Here is a 15,133-nt window from a genome sequence, read left to right as displayed (position 1 = left end):
TTCATGATTTCTCATCATGGTTGCTGATCCTTCTTCAAGCTGTTAGGCTAGAATGAAGAAGCCTGCTTTGATACCAATTGTTGGAAATACTGAGAGGGGGGGGGGGGTGAATCAGTATTTCTTTTTCCCACTATTGTTTTACCAGTTAAAACATATATATTCAGAACACAAGATGAACAGCAAGAACAAATGCTTTTATTAATATAAACTGTGCAGTAAAATAGATACAATATATAGATGGTTGCAATCAGTTGCCAAGCTCCAACTTGGACTTTGGTGAGGCTCCAACCTACAAAGCACCAACTCTATTTTGTCAAGACACCAATCTTGGACTTAGGAGCACAAACTCTCAAGGACTTCAATCCTTCCTACTTCTGAGGCTTCAACCCCAAGGACTCCAATCCGACTTACTTCTGAGGCACTAGCCCAAGGACTTCAATCCTTCTCACTTTTGAGGCACCAACCCCAAGGACTCCAATCCTTCTGCTCTCAGAACTCTTCTCTGCTGAGTTCTATCTATTTACAGCTTCACTGTAGTCTCCAAGCTATAGTATCAATGACAACCAGTCTTCTTATGAATGAGTCTTTACAACTCTGCACATTGCCCACACATAGTCTCCAATAGCCATTTTTCTCTCTGATAATGTCTTCCCACAACTTTATTCAGTCTTCTGTTAGCTGCACTAAACTCTGTATAAAGAACAATTTTCTGTTCAAGCTTATGTTCTCATTGTCACAATGAATGCTTCAGCATGACTGTTTTTCTACTGGCTGTTTCTCCCCTTCGACTGCATACTATTCTGTTGGTCCTTCATCCCTCTTTATGTTCTGCTGCACCCTGTTTCTGTTCTGTTGGACCCTCACATGGCCTCTATTTCCTCCAGCGCATTTCAGCAGCTTTCAACAGCTGTAACGGCCTTCACAGCGTATTTCAGCAGCTACAGCAACAGCAACAGCAGCAGTACCAACAACAGCAGTAGCTACACCTACAACAACAGCACCAACAGCAGAAGCAGCTACAACAATAACAGCAGCACCAACAGCCGCAGCAGCTACAGCAGCAACAGCTACAACAACAGTAATAGCAACTTCAGCAATTCCCTGTTTTTACTGTTTTATACATTCTCATGCATTTGTCCGTTCGTTTCCACTTACTCAATGGCTCTTTGGCTTCCTCCTCGCTCGCTTGAGCTTCGGCTTCCTCAACACTTGCTTGACCTTCCGGCTTCCCTCTTCCATTCGCTTTATCTTCCTCATGATTACCTTCGATTGATGGTGTCACAAAAATATAATGTCATCGCGGAGGTGTTTTATCAACGCAGAAATATAATGTCGTCGCGGAGGTGTTTCAGCAACGCCGAAAGTGGTGTTTCAGCAACGCCGAAACTGGTGTTACAGCAACGCTGAAATTGGTGTTTCAGCAACGCCGAAACTGGTGTTACAGCAACGCTGAGACTGGTGTTGCAGCAACGTTGAAATTGGTGTTTCAGCAACGCCGAAACTGGTGTTACAGCAACGCTGAGACTGGTGTTGCAGCAACGCTGAAACTGGTGTATCAGCAAATTTTTGACAAGTGTCGGTGTTTTAGCAATCGAGAAATTGGTGTTTTAGCAACTTTTCTCCAGGAGTTTCAACCGTGTTCAACAACGGTTTCAGCAATGGTGTATTCCGCCTGCTATATATATATAATTATCTTTTGATACCATATACACTATAATCCTCCCGATGGCTTTGTTTGCTCTTATTTGCTCTGATGGCTCTCTGCGTCCTCTGTTTGCTTTTAAACACATCCATTGCTCCTCCGATAGCTCCTGATGACTCTGATATGCTTCCTTGTTATATGGTTCTCCTGCAGCTCCACCGATGGCTCTGTGTGCACCTCTTGGCTCCTCTTGCTCCATCTACTCCTCTCGGTCCATTTGCTCCTCTTGACTCCGATATGCTCTGTCTCCTCCTCTTGAATATTGCCATATTGACATCAATGACAATCTGTGTCCAACAATTTATATTAAATAAAAGCTTCATAAGAAATACCTTATTTGAGGTAGAGGGTTTTTCATATAGTTGGTGAGTGCCATAATTAAACCTTCTATTGTCGTTTCCTTTGAAATGTTGAATGCCACCAATGCTACCAAACAAAAATTTATTGTTCCTAGTTCCATTATGTTGATAATATCCCATTCTGCATTTATCATACTTGTCGAATTCTTTGTTTTTCCTCTCAATGGTAGGTACACATATTTATGATATAGACAATCTTCCATCTACATCTACAACTAGTAGTTTTGGTCATTAAATCTCTTGACCCTAAACCTACTATCTTCCACCATTGCTCCCACCCTTCTATGTTGTGAGTTTATTAGCCAAATACACCTTCATCTATGATATCATTTGTTAGAAATTAATTAATGAAGCAATTAAATACAAAAATATTGCGGAGACACAAATACAGAAACACATAAAACAAGATAGACACAGATATATGTGGTTCACCAAATTTAGGCTATGTCCATGGAGAAACAGTTAGTCCTTCCTTTTATATTATCCAACAAATTAAAGAGATACAACCTACAACAGATCCTTTATAATTTTCTCTTCCTCTTTCACACGACGTCCTCTCTCTCTCATGCTCAGAATAATCATAGACAACTGCAATACAATTCCCTCATATAAACTGAGGGTTTCCTTCGAGGGGAAAAATACCTAAATCAACATAACCTCAACCATCAAATCATCTGCCTAATTAATGACCCATATTGACTACGAAATTACAATATTTTACAAGGAATTTTTTTTAATGTAATTTTAACTTTGGGGGCACTTCCCCTGAACCCTCGTTGGGGGCCCATTAGTCCCCAGACTCCACAGGAAGATAATCAAGCTCCACACCCCACAAAAATAAGCATAAGGGGGACACTGAGGAAAGCATATTTTCCTTCCACAAAGGCTAGTATTCCCCATCAATGAATTGAATGTAATATTCACAAAAGTCCCTTAATTAGGGATTCCCCCCTCAAGTTGTTGAAAGAAAAGCTTAGAGAGTGAAGCATTCTAAAATTTCAAGGGACATTGGAATTGCACCTAATAATTTATTTGATGAGAGATCTATCTTCTCCAAAAAAATTAATTCACCCAATGAATCTGAATTTGGACCTTGAAATATAGTATGAGAGAGATTGAGTTTAACTAGTACTGTGCAACTTCTGAGTGCAACTGGGATGACAATAGTTAATTGGTTAAAATAAATATCAATAGTTTGAACCATATCCATTTTACTAATCTCAGGAGGTAGAGAACCTTCGATAAATTTGTATGACAGATTGAAATAAAACAAGATATTAGAAATACTTTCCACTTCTCATGGTATGCTTCAAGTAAGTTTGTTCCAAGATAGATAAAAATAATCTAGATGCCAAAATTTACTCAGAGTAGAAGGTATTTTTCCTGATAACTGGTTTTTTGAAAGCAACAATCTCTTTAGTTTTTTAAGGTCGCCATGAATATATTGGTTCAGAGAGCATATTTTGGTGAATTGATAGGCTTCCTAGATTTCTTAGTTGACAAATCTTAGCTGGAATGCTTCCTACCAGCTTATTGTTTCGCAGTTGCAATATTTCCAACTTACTAAACATGTTGAATTATGATGGAATACAACCACTTAGGAGATTGTCAACCAGTGAAAGATATGTCAAACTTGTCAGGTTGCCAATTTTCTGTGGTATGCTTCCATGTATACTGTTGTTTGATATATCTTGTAAAATGAGTTTGTTAGAGAACATGGATATGGAAATAGGAAGAGCCTCATCTAGGTAATTGTTGGACACATCAATTTTCTATAGGTGGGAGTAGTTGGTTAATGCAATCAGAAAAGGCAAAGTGGAACTTGGAAGCAAAGTCTAAGGTTGGTATCATAGGATTGTATTTTTATCTAACTATCAAAAATATATGGGATCCTAAAATGAAATATTTGGGTGCTTCAAGAGGGTAGTGAGGGTACACTATAGAACTTTGGTGGATTAATTATGAGAATATGATAGTCAGTTACTATTTAATCTCCAGTCTACTCTCATTGGTTTGCATGTTGTTTGTATTTTTTTCATAATTTCATTTCATGGTTAAGTAAACTAGGGTGCACATGTCCATAAACATTGAATTATTGTTCTTCTCAATCTATAAATGAGGTGGCATGGGAATAGGTTTATCATTTATATATTTTTTAAGAAGGTGTGAATAATACTTACTACTTTGTAAATTTCTTGTATCCCTTGTCTCCAAGGGTTACAATCCCAATTGCAATTTTCATACTATATTATTTTTCATAATGTGAGACTAAACTACCACTTTCAGGTGATGTACATGGACTAACACCTAGAGATGGAGTTAGATGTTGAGGACTAGCTCAAAAGGTATTGGAAACCAAAGAATGATTTGCAGCATAGGCTAGACATCTTGATCCCACAGCCAAAGGACCATAGTCTATATTTATGCTTCTTGTAGTTTGCCCCCTTGAGGGATAGGGTAAGTGGGGGCATTGAAAGTTCTTTGGAGAGTAACTGCATCAAAACAATATATCTCCCAAATAAGAGTGAGGATATGAGAATCTAGAATGTGAACTAGAAAAAGCAAAGAAAAAATGTAAATGAACATCAAATTACTTACTTGGGTAAAAAGGGAAACAACTATAATTTGTGAACTGCATTGAACTGTATAAAAAAATGACCTAAAATTAATACATGTACATAAATGTGTGATATTAAGGAATAAAATCGAACAAACATGGGAACAAAACCATTGCTCCCTGATTGTGGAAGGCTGCCAACAACTCCTTGATATTGAAATCCAAGTCCACTTTGAATAGTTCCTCCATTAAGAGTTCCATCTCCTATACCAACCAACCATAGTGGAAAAACAACATTTAAGCAATCATCTACACCTCCCTGTGATGATTAGTTATAAAAACCAGAGGATACTCATTGTGAAAGACAAGCCTTCCATGGGTGCATGGAACTCATGTTTTTTTATCATGTGATCATGCAGTTATAAGCCTCCGTCATTAAGACTTGCCACGTGTTCATAGTTGATACTTACAATTTGAGGAGGCTCACCACTGCAGATAGTAATAAAGGAGTCTAATGATAGTTCAATTCAGGGGTGGAATCTAATGCGTAAATCAAGGAGTTGATTGATAGATCGGGTGGTGGGATACAATGGCATAAGACATTTCAATCGTCTAATAGTGGATTCAACAACACACAGTGACAACCAAGGGGAGTTATTCTCAAAGAAAATGTCTTACGACATAATGAAAGAAATGGAAGTTCCAAGGAATGAATAGAGAAGCATCAAATATGCATTCATATTTTGTGTTGAGAATAGGGTGAAAAAGGGAGTTCGTGATGACAAACTACAAAGGTATTAAAACAATTGTCAATCTGGTCCCATATTTTAGTTTTGGTTGTGGACAAATAAACATTTATAATGACATGGTTATTGTATAATTGGTACTTGTGAATAGTCTTTTTTTTTGCATGTAATTCACTTACCATGCATGCTTTTACCTCCAACACACATATCATACTTTTAGTGCAAAAGAAACTATGGTTCATAAGCTCTATCAGGTTTGTTATACGAACAGAGAAATAGATGGAGGTGAAATAACAAATGTGTACAAAATCGAATGCAGGGAATGAGAAGTTTCTAAAAAAATTGTTATTCAATGGGCGTGTGTAAAAAGAGTGGTTTTGGACATGTATATTCATAACCTAGAGAACAAGCCAGAAACTAGAAGGTTGTGATTACAAAATGAAAAAGTATTGAAATTCTTGTCAATCTGGTCCAACATTTTAGTTTTGGCACTGGATAAATATAAACTTATTTAGTAACTTATTTTTTGTCTAATTGGCTCTTATGAGAAAAGCTTTCTTGTTTTTTGGCTTTTGCATGTCATTCACTTATTATGCATTGGTCACACAAACCAGATTTATTGAAAAGGTAACCATGGTTTATAAGTTGAATTAAGTACCCTTTACAGAAATGGAAGGAAAGATAGATGCAAGCATAAATGTGCACAACTTCTCATGTAGAAGTAGGAAACATGAAGCTCATGAAGAATCTTTTGTTGAATGGGAATCTATAAAAATAATGGTTTTGGACATGACTGTTATTGTTTCTTAGATAATATAAGTCAATGGAAGGAAGTATGTACTTCTACATAAAAATTTTGTAATATTTGGCTCTCTTCAAATGCCATGAAGTTTTTTTTTTTTTTTGCAAACATACTTAGGGGAAAAGGAATCTAATTTATCAATCACTAACATAATACATAGATCTGGATACATCATGCATGTTATTGAACAATCACTAGCATGTTGATGAACCCATTTTAATTAGTTATTGTTGTAGAAAATCTGATGTAGGTTAACCTGATAATGCAATATAAATCAAAGCAGAATACTATAACCTACTTCTACTATCAATTTTTGGAAGCTTAAAGATCGAGCTGAACAATATAACCAGAAGAAGAATAATCAATTGCACAATACACATGAAAATACTTTGGGGAAAGCCTCAGCTAAAAGCCCCACTTGTCATTTAGCTCTCACAACTATCCAGTTCTCAAAACAATCCTCATAGATGCTCACAGGAAATCCTGGATTCTCTCAAAACTTCCTCTCTACCCTCCAAGCTCTTATTTCCTTGCGTTGTTCCTCTAGGATGATTCTCCTTCAACCAAGTGGATGATCTCCTGATCTCACACATTGTCAAAACTACACAATCCTCAAGGAATGATTCCTTGACTGCATGCATGAGTTTTCTTTATAAGAAAACACATGCAACTAATAGTACAATTTCCTTGACTTTAATCTCAGCTAGGTCTTTCTCAGAATAAACATGCATGAGTTTGTGATGAGAGAATCTTTAGTTAACTGGAGTACACTAGTTGAGTGCATGCATGCATCAACTGACTGTTAACTCACCATTAGTTCCTGAAACAGTTTGGAACTAATTTAAATGGACTTAACTCATTAAACTGAGTTAACTAATTACAACTCAAATATAACTCAATCTTATCTCCTTAATTTAAGGGATAACTCTTGCATGACTTCAGAAAGACTTCTAACTTGAATTTCTCCAACTAATTAATTCAAATCGAATTAATTAATTATTTCCAAGTAGCTGTTAAGAATAAATTTGATTTTAATTCACAATTTAATTCAAGGACAAATTAAATTGGAATATTCTTGTTGCCATGTTTCAACACTCCCTCTCAACAAGAAAGCGATTATCTGCCACCCCAATCCTGTCTCTATGGAACTCGAATTTACACTTTGACAATGCCTTTGTCAAAATTTTAGTATCTTGCTCCTCTGTTGAAATATACTGCAACAACATGATCCTCCCATCATCAACAACTTGCTTTACCTTGTGAAGCCAACGGGAACTCACAACTGACTTGTTCTCCGGTCTCGGAACCACGTCCCAAACACTGTTATGAACTATGGAGTCATACTCCACCATAGCATAATTGAAAATCGGCTGCTGCACTGCTTCCTCAAAGGAAGATGGCTTGCTCTCAACACATTCCCCAACAAGGGCCATGTATCCAGTGTACCTCTCAGGTGACCTCCTCTGTCTGCGCTGAGAAGATGGTGCTCCCACATTCTCTCTCGCATCCTTCAACAATCTATCAGCTTCTCTTGTCTTCTTCCGTCCATCTCTGGAAGACTTTTCTTGAGTGGATGTCTCCACTCCTGGAATCTCTGCATGTGGCTGCTCCGCTTCAGTCTGAGGATCCTTCTCCTTAGGAACCAATAGTTCCTCCACGGCCTGTAGTTGGAGCTCCCTCTCAAGGGAAACTCGCATGGCCTTCTACTCATCAAACTTGAGATCTGTGTGAACCACTATCCTCCGACTGGTAGGGAAGTACACCTGATAGTTGTGAGGTGTATCAGTGTACCCCACAAATATCCCCAACTTTGCTGTCAGCTCAAACTTCTTCTGTGCATCCTTTGTCACATGGCAATATACCGATGAGCCAAAGATCCCGAAGTGACCCACATCTGGTCTCTTACTGGAGAAGCTTCCTCTAGTGTTTTCATCCCAAGTATGCGATGCGAGCTTCTATTATGCAAATAGACCGCTGCGTTGCATGCCTCAGCCCACAAGTGAAGTGGTAGGCCTTGGTAATGCAGCATTGCCCATGTTGCCCCTACAATAGTTCTGTTCTTCCTCTCAGCCACCCCATTCTATTGTGGGTTATGAGGTGCCATCAACTCTCATTTAATTCCTTCCGTTGCACATAAGTCCTTAAACTCTTGAGAGACATATTCTCCACCGTTGTCACTTCTCAAAGCCTTGATCTTCTTCCCTGACTCTTTCTCAACCAAGGCTTTGAACTCACAAAACTTTGTGAAATTTTGGTCCTTCTTCTGCATGAAATAAATCCAGCATTTACGAGAATAGTCATCAATGAAAATCACATAATACCTTTGCTTTGCTGTGGATGTCATCGAGAATGGTCCACACACATCAGCATGAACTCACTCTAAGATAGCCTTTGCTCGACTGTCTCGATCATGAAAGGAAGACTTGGTGTACTTTCCTAAGGTACAACCTTTGCATGTGTCAAATTGCTCAAGTTTACCTTTGGGAAGTCCTGTAGAAATCTGTTGCATTATCTTCAAAGCCCCATGATGCAAATGCCCCAACTGCCTGTGCCACAGCTCGCCAATGTCTTGGCTTTGCACCAATTCTACTTTCATACTCAATGCTGCACAATCATCTACCTCTAGTTTATAGAGATTCTTCACCTGAATCCCTATCCACTTGGTCTGACTTGTGGCTATGTGTCTTAGGAATGCCTTTCCTTTATTGAAGACAACATCATAGCCTTTGTCCTCCAACATCGCGACCGATACCAAGTTCTTCTTCAGTCTAGGAACATACTTCACATCTGTCAAGGTGAAAGGATCTCCATGCTCCCTCTGAAAGGCAACCGTGCCACTCCTGAAACACTATACCTTCCATCGTCACCCATCTCTATGCGCATCTTGAGGTCTTTCTCCTCCAAGGCACTAAATAAACTTTTATCACTAGTCATGTGGAATGAGGCTTGACTGTCAAGATACCAAACACAACCCATCATCAATGACACCATGCATGTGATGAGGGTAAAGTCCATTTCGAACTAAGAGGCTAATTCCTCTCCTTCCGATCCTTCCGAGGATCCCTTATTGGATTTCTTCGATGGGCATTTAGTCACATAATGTCCCATATCGTGACAATTAAAGCATCTCACTTTAGACATGTCACCCTTCTTCCATCCATGAGAAGAATTCAATTTGGAACTTGGATGAAAAACCATCTCGTGTGCTCCTCTTGATCTCCTCCTACATGAAATTTGACCACAGTCATTCCCAATCTGGCAGTTTTTCCCTTCCATTCACAGAGTCTTGGTAGCTATTCCAACTCTTTGGAAGGCCAAGGAGAGCGAGGCTCACCATATCATCATTGGAAGTAGTTATTCCCACACTACCAAGCTCATCTCTACAGGTGGTGAGCTTGTTCAGATATGTGGAAATAGTATTGCCCTTCTCCATCTTGATTCTTCGAAGCTTATTCTTAAGCGCCAATTTCCTCTAGTCGCTACTATTCTGGTAGAGGTACTTCAATGTCTTCCACATTGAAAATGGAGTATCCTTCCCATGGAGACTCGAGACATATGGTCTCGAACTCCCTCAAGGATGATCCATCTCGCCTTCACCACACACTTCTTCCACTCAGCCAAATATTGTGCATTAGTTGAAGCGGGCTTTGGGATTTCTTGATCAATGAATTCCTTCAAGCCATTGTCTTCTAATACAACCTCCATTCTATCTTTCCATGCTATGTAATTCGAGCTACCTTCCAAGGCATACTCGAGTCTCAATCCATAAAACGCCATTGGCCAACCTTGAAGTATGATATGAATTTGATTTGCACCTGCAACCCAGAACTTCAAACTTCAAATTCTCTTCTCAGTATACTGTTCACAGCTCTGATACGGTGTAGAAAATTTCTACAAATCCAGCTTCGATACCATGTAGAAAATTTCTACAAACCTCGCTCTGATACCATGTAGAAAATATGATGTAGGTTAACCCGATAATGCAATATAAATCAAATTAGAATACTATAACCTACTTATACTATCAATTTGTGGAAGCTTAAAGATTGAGCTGAACAATATATCCAGAAGAAGAAGAATCAATCACACAATACACTTGAAAATACTTTGGGGAAGGCCTTAGCTAAAAACCCCACTATCTGTATTATCATACAAGGTGGAAATACGTAGGAATTATACAAAGCCTTAGCTCTCATAGCTAGCCAACTCTCAATACAATCCTCGCAGATGCTCACACAAAATCCTGGATTCTCTCAAGTCTTCCTCTCTACCCTCCAAGCTCCGATTTCCTTGCACTGTTCCTCTGGGATGATTCTCCTTCAACCAAGTGGAAAACTCATTTACCAAGTGGATGATCTCCTGATCTCACACATTTTCAGAACTGCACAATCCTCAAGGAATGATTCCTTGACCGCATGCATGAGTTTTCTTTATAAGAAAACACATGCAACTGATAGTACACTATCCTTGACTTTAATCTCAACTGGGTATTTCTCAGAATAGACATGCATGAGTTTTCGATGAGGGAATCTTGAATTAACTGGAGTACACTAGTTGAGTGCATGCATGCATCAACTAACTGTTAACTCACCATTAGTTCCTTAAATATTTGGAAATAATTTAATTGTACTTAACTCAGTAAACTGAGTTAACTAATTACAACTCAAATATAACTCAATCTTATCTCCTTAACCTAAGGGATAACTCTTGCAAGACTTTAGAAAGACTTCTAGCTTGAATTTCTCAACTAATTAATTCAAATCGAATTAATTAATTATTTCCAAGTAGTTGTTAAGACTAAATTTGATTTTAATTCACAATTTAATTCAAAGACAAATTAAATTGGAATATTCTTGTTGCCATATTTCAATAATTGAGTTCAAGGAAATCGAGAATCTCCTATTAAATGCCCTATGATTAAACTAAAGATGCTTCTTGTAGCAAGTATCATAGGATATTGCTTTATTCTCCTTTATCTCCAAGATTTCTTACCCTAATACCATTCCATTCTCTTGTCTATGAAATATGAAACAACAAGCCTAACAATGACAATGTTGTTTGCAATATTTTTCCTTTTTAAATAGCTTGCAGGTTCCAAGAAAAAGTGGGCTCTCAACTATTCAAAGATAATATCATTTCCTTGCTAGGAAACTCTACTAATTATCTTAATTTATATGTATGGATACTTTTCTCTTATATTTACCAATAGAGAGATAATAAAAGAAACCTAGATACATATTAACTCGAGATCTACCAAGCATCGAGAGGGATCAAATATCTTTTCATTGTAAAAAAAAGTTTGCATCTCAAGAGATATGATACCTCTCAATGCTTGGTATGTTAAACAAGAAATTGCATTACATCCCTACCATATTCCACTAGAGAGAGTGTCTCAAACACAAATAAGACATCACTTTCCAAATAAAGGTTTTTTCCTCTGAGTATTTTATCCGACTCAAATAATTAATATGGTGTTGTGTTTTTGGGTAAGTCTTTAAGTAGTGTCAAAGAAAGTACGTCTTAAGTAACCTCTGAGTTCAAGATCTATTTAATGTGTTGACTATAAAGAGAAATGGTAACTCCATAATAAAGAAAGTATCTCTTATTTTGAAAAGTAATGTAATGACTCATATCAATGAGTTTGGTTATAGTGGGTCCATGTGATGCTCTTTCACATGTACCAATAGTGTTTACAGACATAATGATTTATTTGTTGCACCATGTAATATCACTAGTGGTGTTCACGTTATCAAGTTCCTCATGTTTCCATCTTTTTTACTATCATTGGAATCAAGTAGGCATTCTCTAATTCTCAAACATTATTTGGACATCAATAATGGTGACTCTCAATGAAAATGCAAGGAGATGACAAAAGTAAATGGACATAGATTCTAGCAGACTAGAGCAAATTGTATTTTGAGACACTAGCAAAAGTGTGGATGCAGAAAGAGCATTGCAAGAAGACTAAAAGAAACACATTCTTACTCAAAGATAATAATAGAGGAAATTGAGGGAAGCAGAGAGAACCACAGGGAGATAGATAGCATTGGTGGGAAATAGACCCATTTTGTTCCATTCAAAGAACCATGAGCATCATAACCATAGTTTAGTGATATATTAGAGCACATTTATGAGTGGAACAATGCCATATACATTGCATCACAACAAAAACATGAAAAGAAGTGCACATTATGTATAATATGAACAACTATATATACAATATTTTTTGTGTGTTTCTGAAAATTACTAGATGTATGATCAATAACTATATGTATGTACAATATTTTTGTGGGAAATGGACCCATTTCATTCCATTCAAAGAAACATGAGCAACATAACGAGAGTTCAGTGATATATTAGAGCAAATTTATGGTTAGAACAATGCCATATACATTGCATCACAACAAAAAAATGAAAATAATTGCACATTATGTACAATATGATCAACTAGATATATAATTATTTTGGGTGTGTTTCTAAAAATTACTAAATGTATGAACAATAACTAGATATATGTATAATACTTTGGTGGGAAATAGACCCATTTCATTCCATTCAAAGATCCAGGAGAAACATTACCATAGTTTAGTGATATGTTACAACACATTTATGAGTAAAACAATTCCATATACATTGCATCACAACAAAAACGTGAAGAGAAATGCACATTATGTACAATATGATCAACTAGATATACAATTTTTTCCCCTCTTTATGTTTGGGTGTCTTTTTGAAAATTATTGTGTGAAAAATTTAGAATATTCTCTCTTCTTGATGTCAAAATTGATTTATCAAGTTTCACGTTAGCAAGCATAGTGAGAGAAACATACACCTTATCATGAACATAAATAAGAAGATGTATGGTTTGCTGAAAGTCAAGTTTCAAGTTGATCTGTCTGCAAATCAAGATCATGAAGTTGATGAAGCATTTCCATGATAAAATTTATGAATATGTTTGCGTTGAATAAGGAACAAAAACCATGAACTAGAATCCATGATTATCTACAATATGGATTTGTATATATTTCTCTAAAGGCTTGTTCACATTCTCACATGGGTTCACTGATCTCACTCTTCGAAGAGGTATAGCCACCTACAATATCCAATCCAATAAATCTAAGATTAGTTACAAGCAATTGAGTATTGAAAGCATTTATGTTTAACATAAATACTCAAGAAATGCAAGCTTCATAAAAACCATTTTTTAGAAACATGTACAAGATTTCTTTTGGAAACCTAGGAAAGGGATATTGTGTAATATACCCAATAAAAAGGAAACATTAAAATAAAGTTGAATTCACAAACATTAGTCTGGAATTAATGTGATCATGTATGTATTACCTTGTAGTAGTTGTAGGCATTCCTTCCTTGAGAATATGTGAAGGAGAGTGGACGGTCATTACAGAAGGCTACCTTTTTTGTTGATATGAATAGTAGCCTTGCCCTAGAGTCACTGTTGGTTGACAAGTAACAAGATTGAGATTTCAAGAGCTTCTCTGTTGGACCAACATTGAAGCTCAACTTAAAAATTTTGTCAACTCCACCTTGAGCTACTATTTTGGCCTCCAAGATCAACAATCCCCATATTGTTTTAGACATGCTACTTCCCTTAAGATTCATTGAACACAATGAACAAGTAGATGAATTCTACGAAAAATTTATATTGAAAATACTTTACTCACTTTGCATATAATGAAATCCCAATTTTTACTCATATTAAAAGATTATGCAGACAAAAAGGTTTATAGACTGACAGTGAGCCAAAAAATTCTCAACTAGATCATCAACATTCCTCCATCTATGCAAACACTCTAAGAATGCATCTACCTTAGTTGTACATAACACAAATAAATCCATAACCCAGTGAAGATCATTATCTCAGAACCCTCCATACTAAAAGTATATAACTTCAAAGCATAATAAAAAATGATAATTGCTAGAAAAAATATTAATACATATAAATAAAATGTATATTTACCCCAAAGAAAATATGGGGATGAGAGCATCTTGGTGAAAGTGTGCTTGGGTTGTCTCTGCTTCTTGCTGCTCTGATAATAGTTGTTCAAACACATAATCTAAATCATCCACCTCCTCCTTTGCACAAGCCCGATCCTCCTTGGCATTATCTCAATTATTATCTCATAATCCTCCATACTAATATTCTTCATCCTTGATTCTTATATAAAATGTGCAATAGTTTTTAAAGAATATGTAAGAACACCTCATTTAATTGTAGATATCACCAATCCTGAGCAACAATGTATTCTTTATGGTAGCATTCTTCAATTATTCCTAGTCAATGATTGGAGGGTTTCATCATTTTACAAAGAAAAAGACACATTTAGTTTAAGAAGCTTAGGTGTACCCATATTATAAGGTTATTTTTACATGCAGAGTTACGCTCCTTGAACAATGACTATAACAAAATCAACCTCACTTCAAGGTGGTAGTCCTAGTAATGCTTCTCATGATACATAGGGAAACCCCTGCAAAACTCGTAGTTAATTATTTTGTTTCTTTATCCAATGTTGGGATAAATACATGGGTTGGAAATAGGTGGAACCCCTTTTGTAGACATCTTTTAACTCATATTGAGGATATTGTTTTTAGGATATTAGTTTGGGAATTTATTAGACTGGCCAGAAGTTGTGTCCCACCTAGGGAAACAATGAAAACGTATTTTAACTCATGTTGAGGGTATTTATCTTGATCATGTTAGTTTTGGAATTCCATGGACTAGCCATAATTTCCATTTCACTTATGAAAGCAATCTAACTTTGCTCTGTGGAGTTTTAACCACTAATCCAATCAATGCTTCATAGAAAATTCCAAGACATTCATCTTTGTGTTAGTAGGATTGCATTTGTTTCTCAAAGACATCCTTGGCTTTCAGATATGTCTTCTATTTCCAATGGCTAATGCTGAACCAACCATGTCTCTAATGTAGTTTTTCTTTTAAAATATAAT

The 15,133-nt window shown here is 36.6% G+C and overlaps 1 pseudogene; it reads right to left on the bottom strand.

Moving 5' to 3' along the window:
• LOC149196206 (GEM-like protein 5) overlaps positions 1–14,023 on the bottom strand; it is a 31,730-nt pseudogene extending 17,707 nt beyond the window's left edge.
• Between the last annotated feature and the right edge of the window lie 1,110 nt (positions 14,024–15,133).

The sequence above is a fragment of the Pinus tabuliformis genome, chromosome 2_2 (assembly GCF_031772625.1).
Source record: "Pinus tabuliformis cultivar Carrire ecotype Pingquan chromosome 2_2, CPIR1, whole genome shotgun sequence".
In the NCBI taxonomy this organism is placed as follows: Eukaryota; Viridiplantae; Streptophyta; class Pinopsida; order Pinales; family Pinaceae; genus Pinus; species Pinus tabuliformis.
The sequence above is the reverse complement of the archived record's forward strand: the minus strand, read 5'-3'. Positions and strand labels throughout refer to the sequence as shown.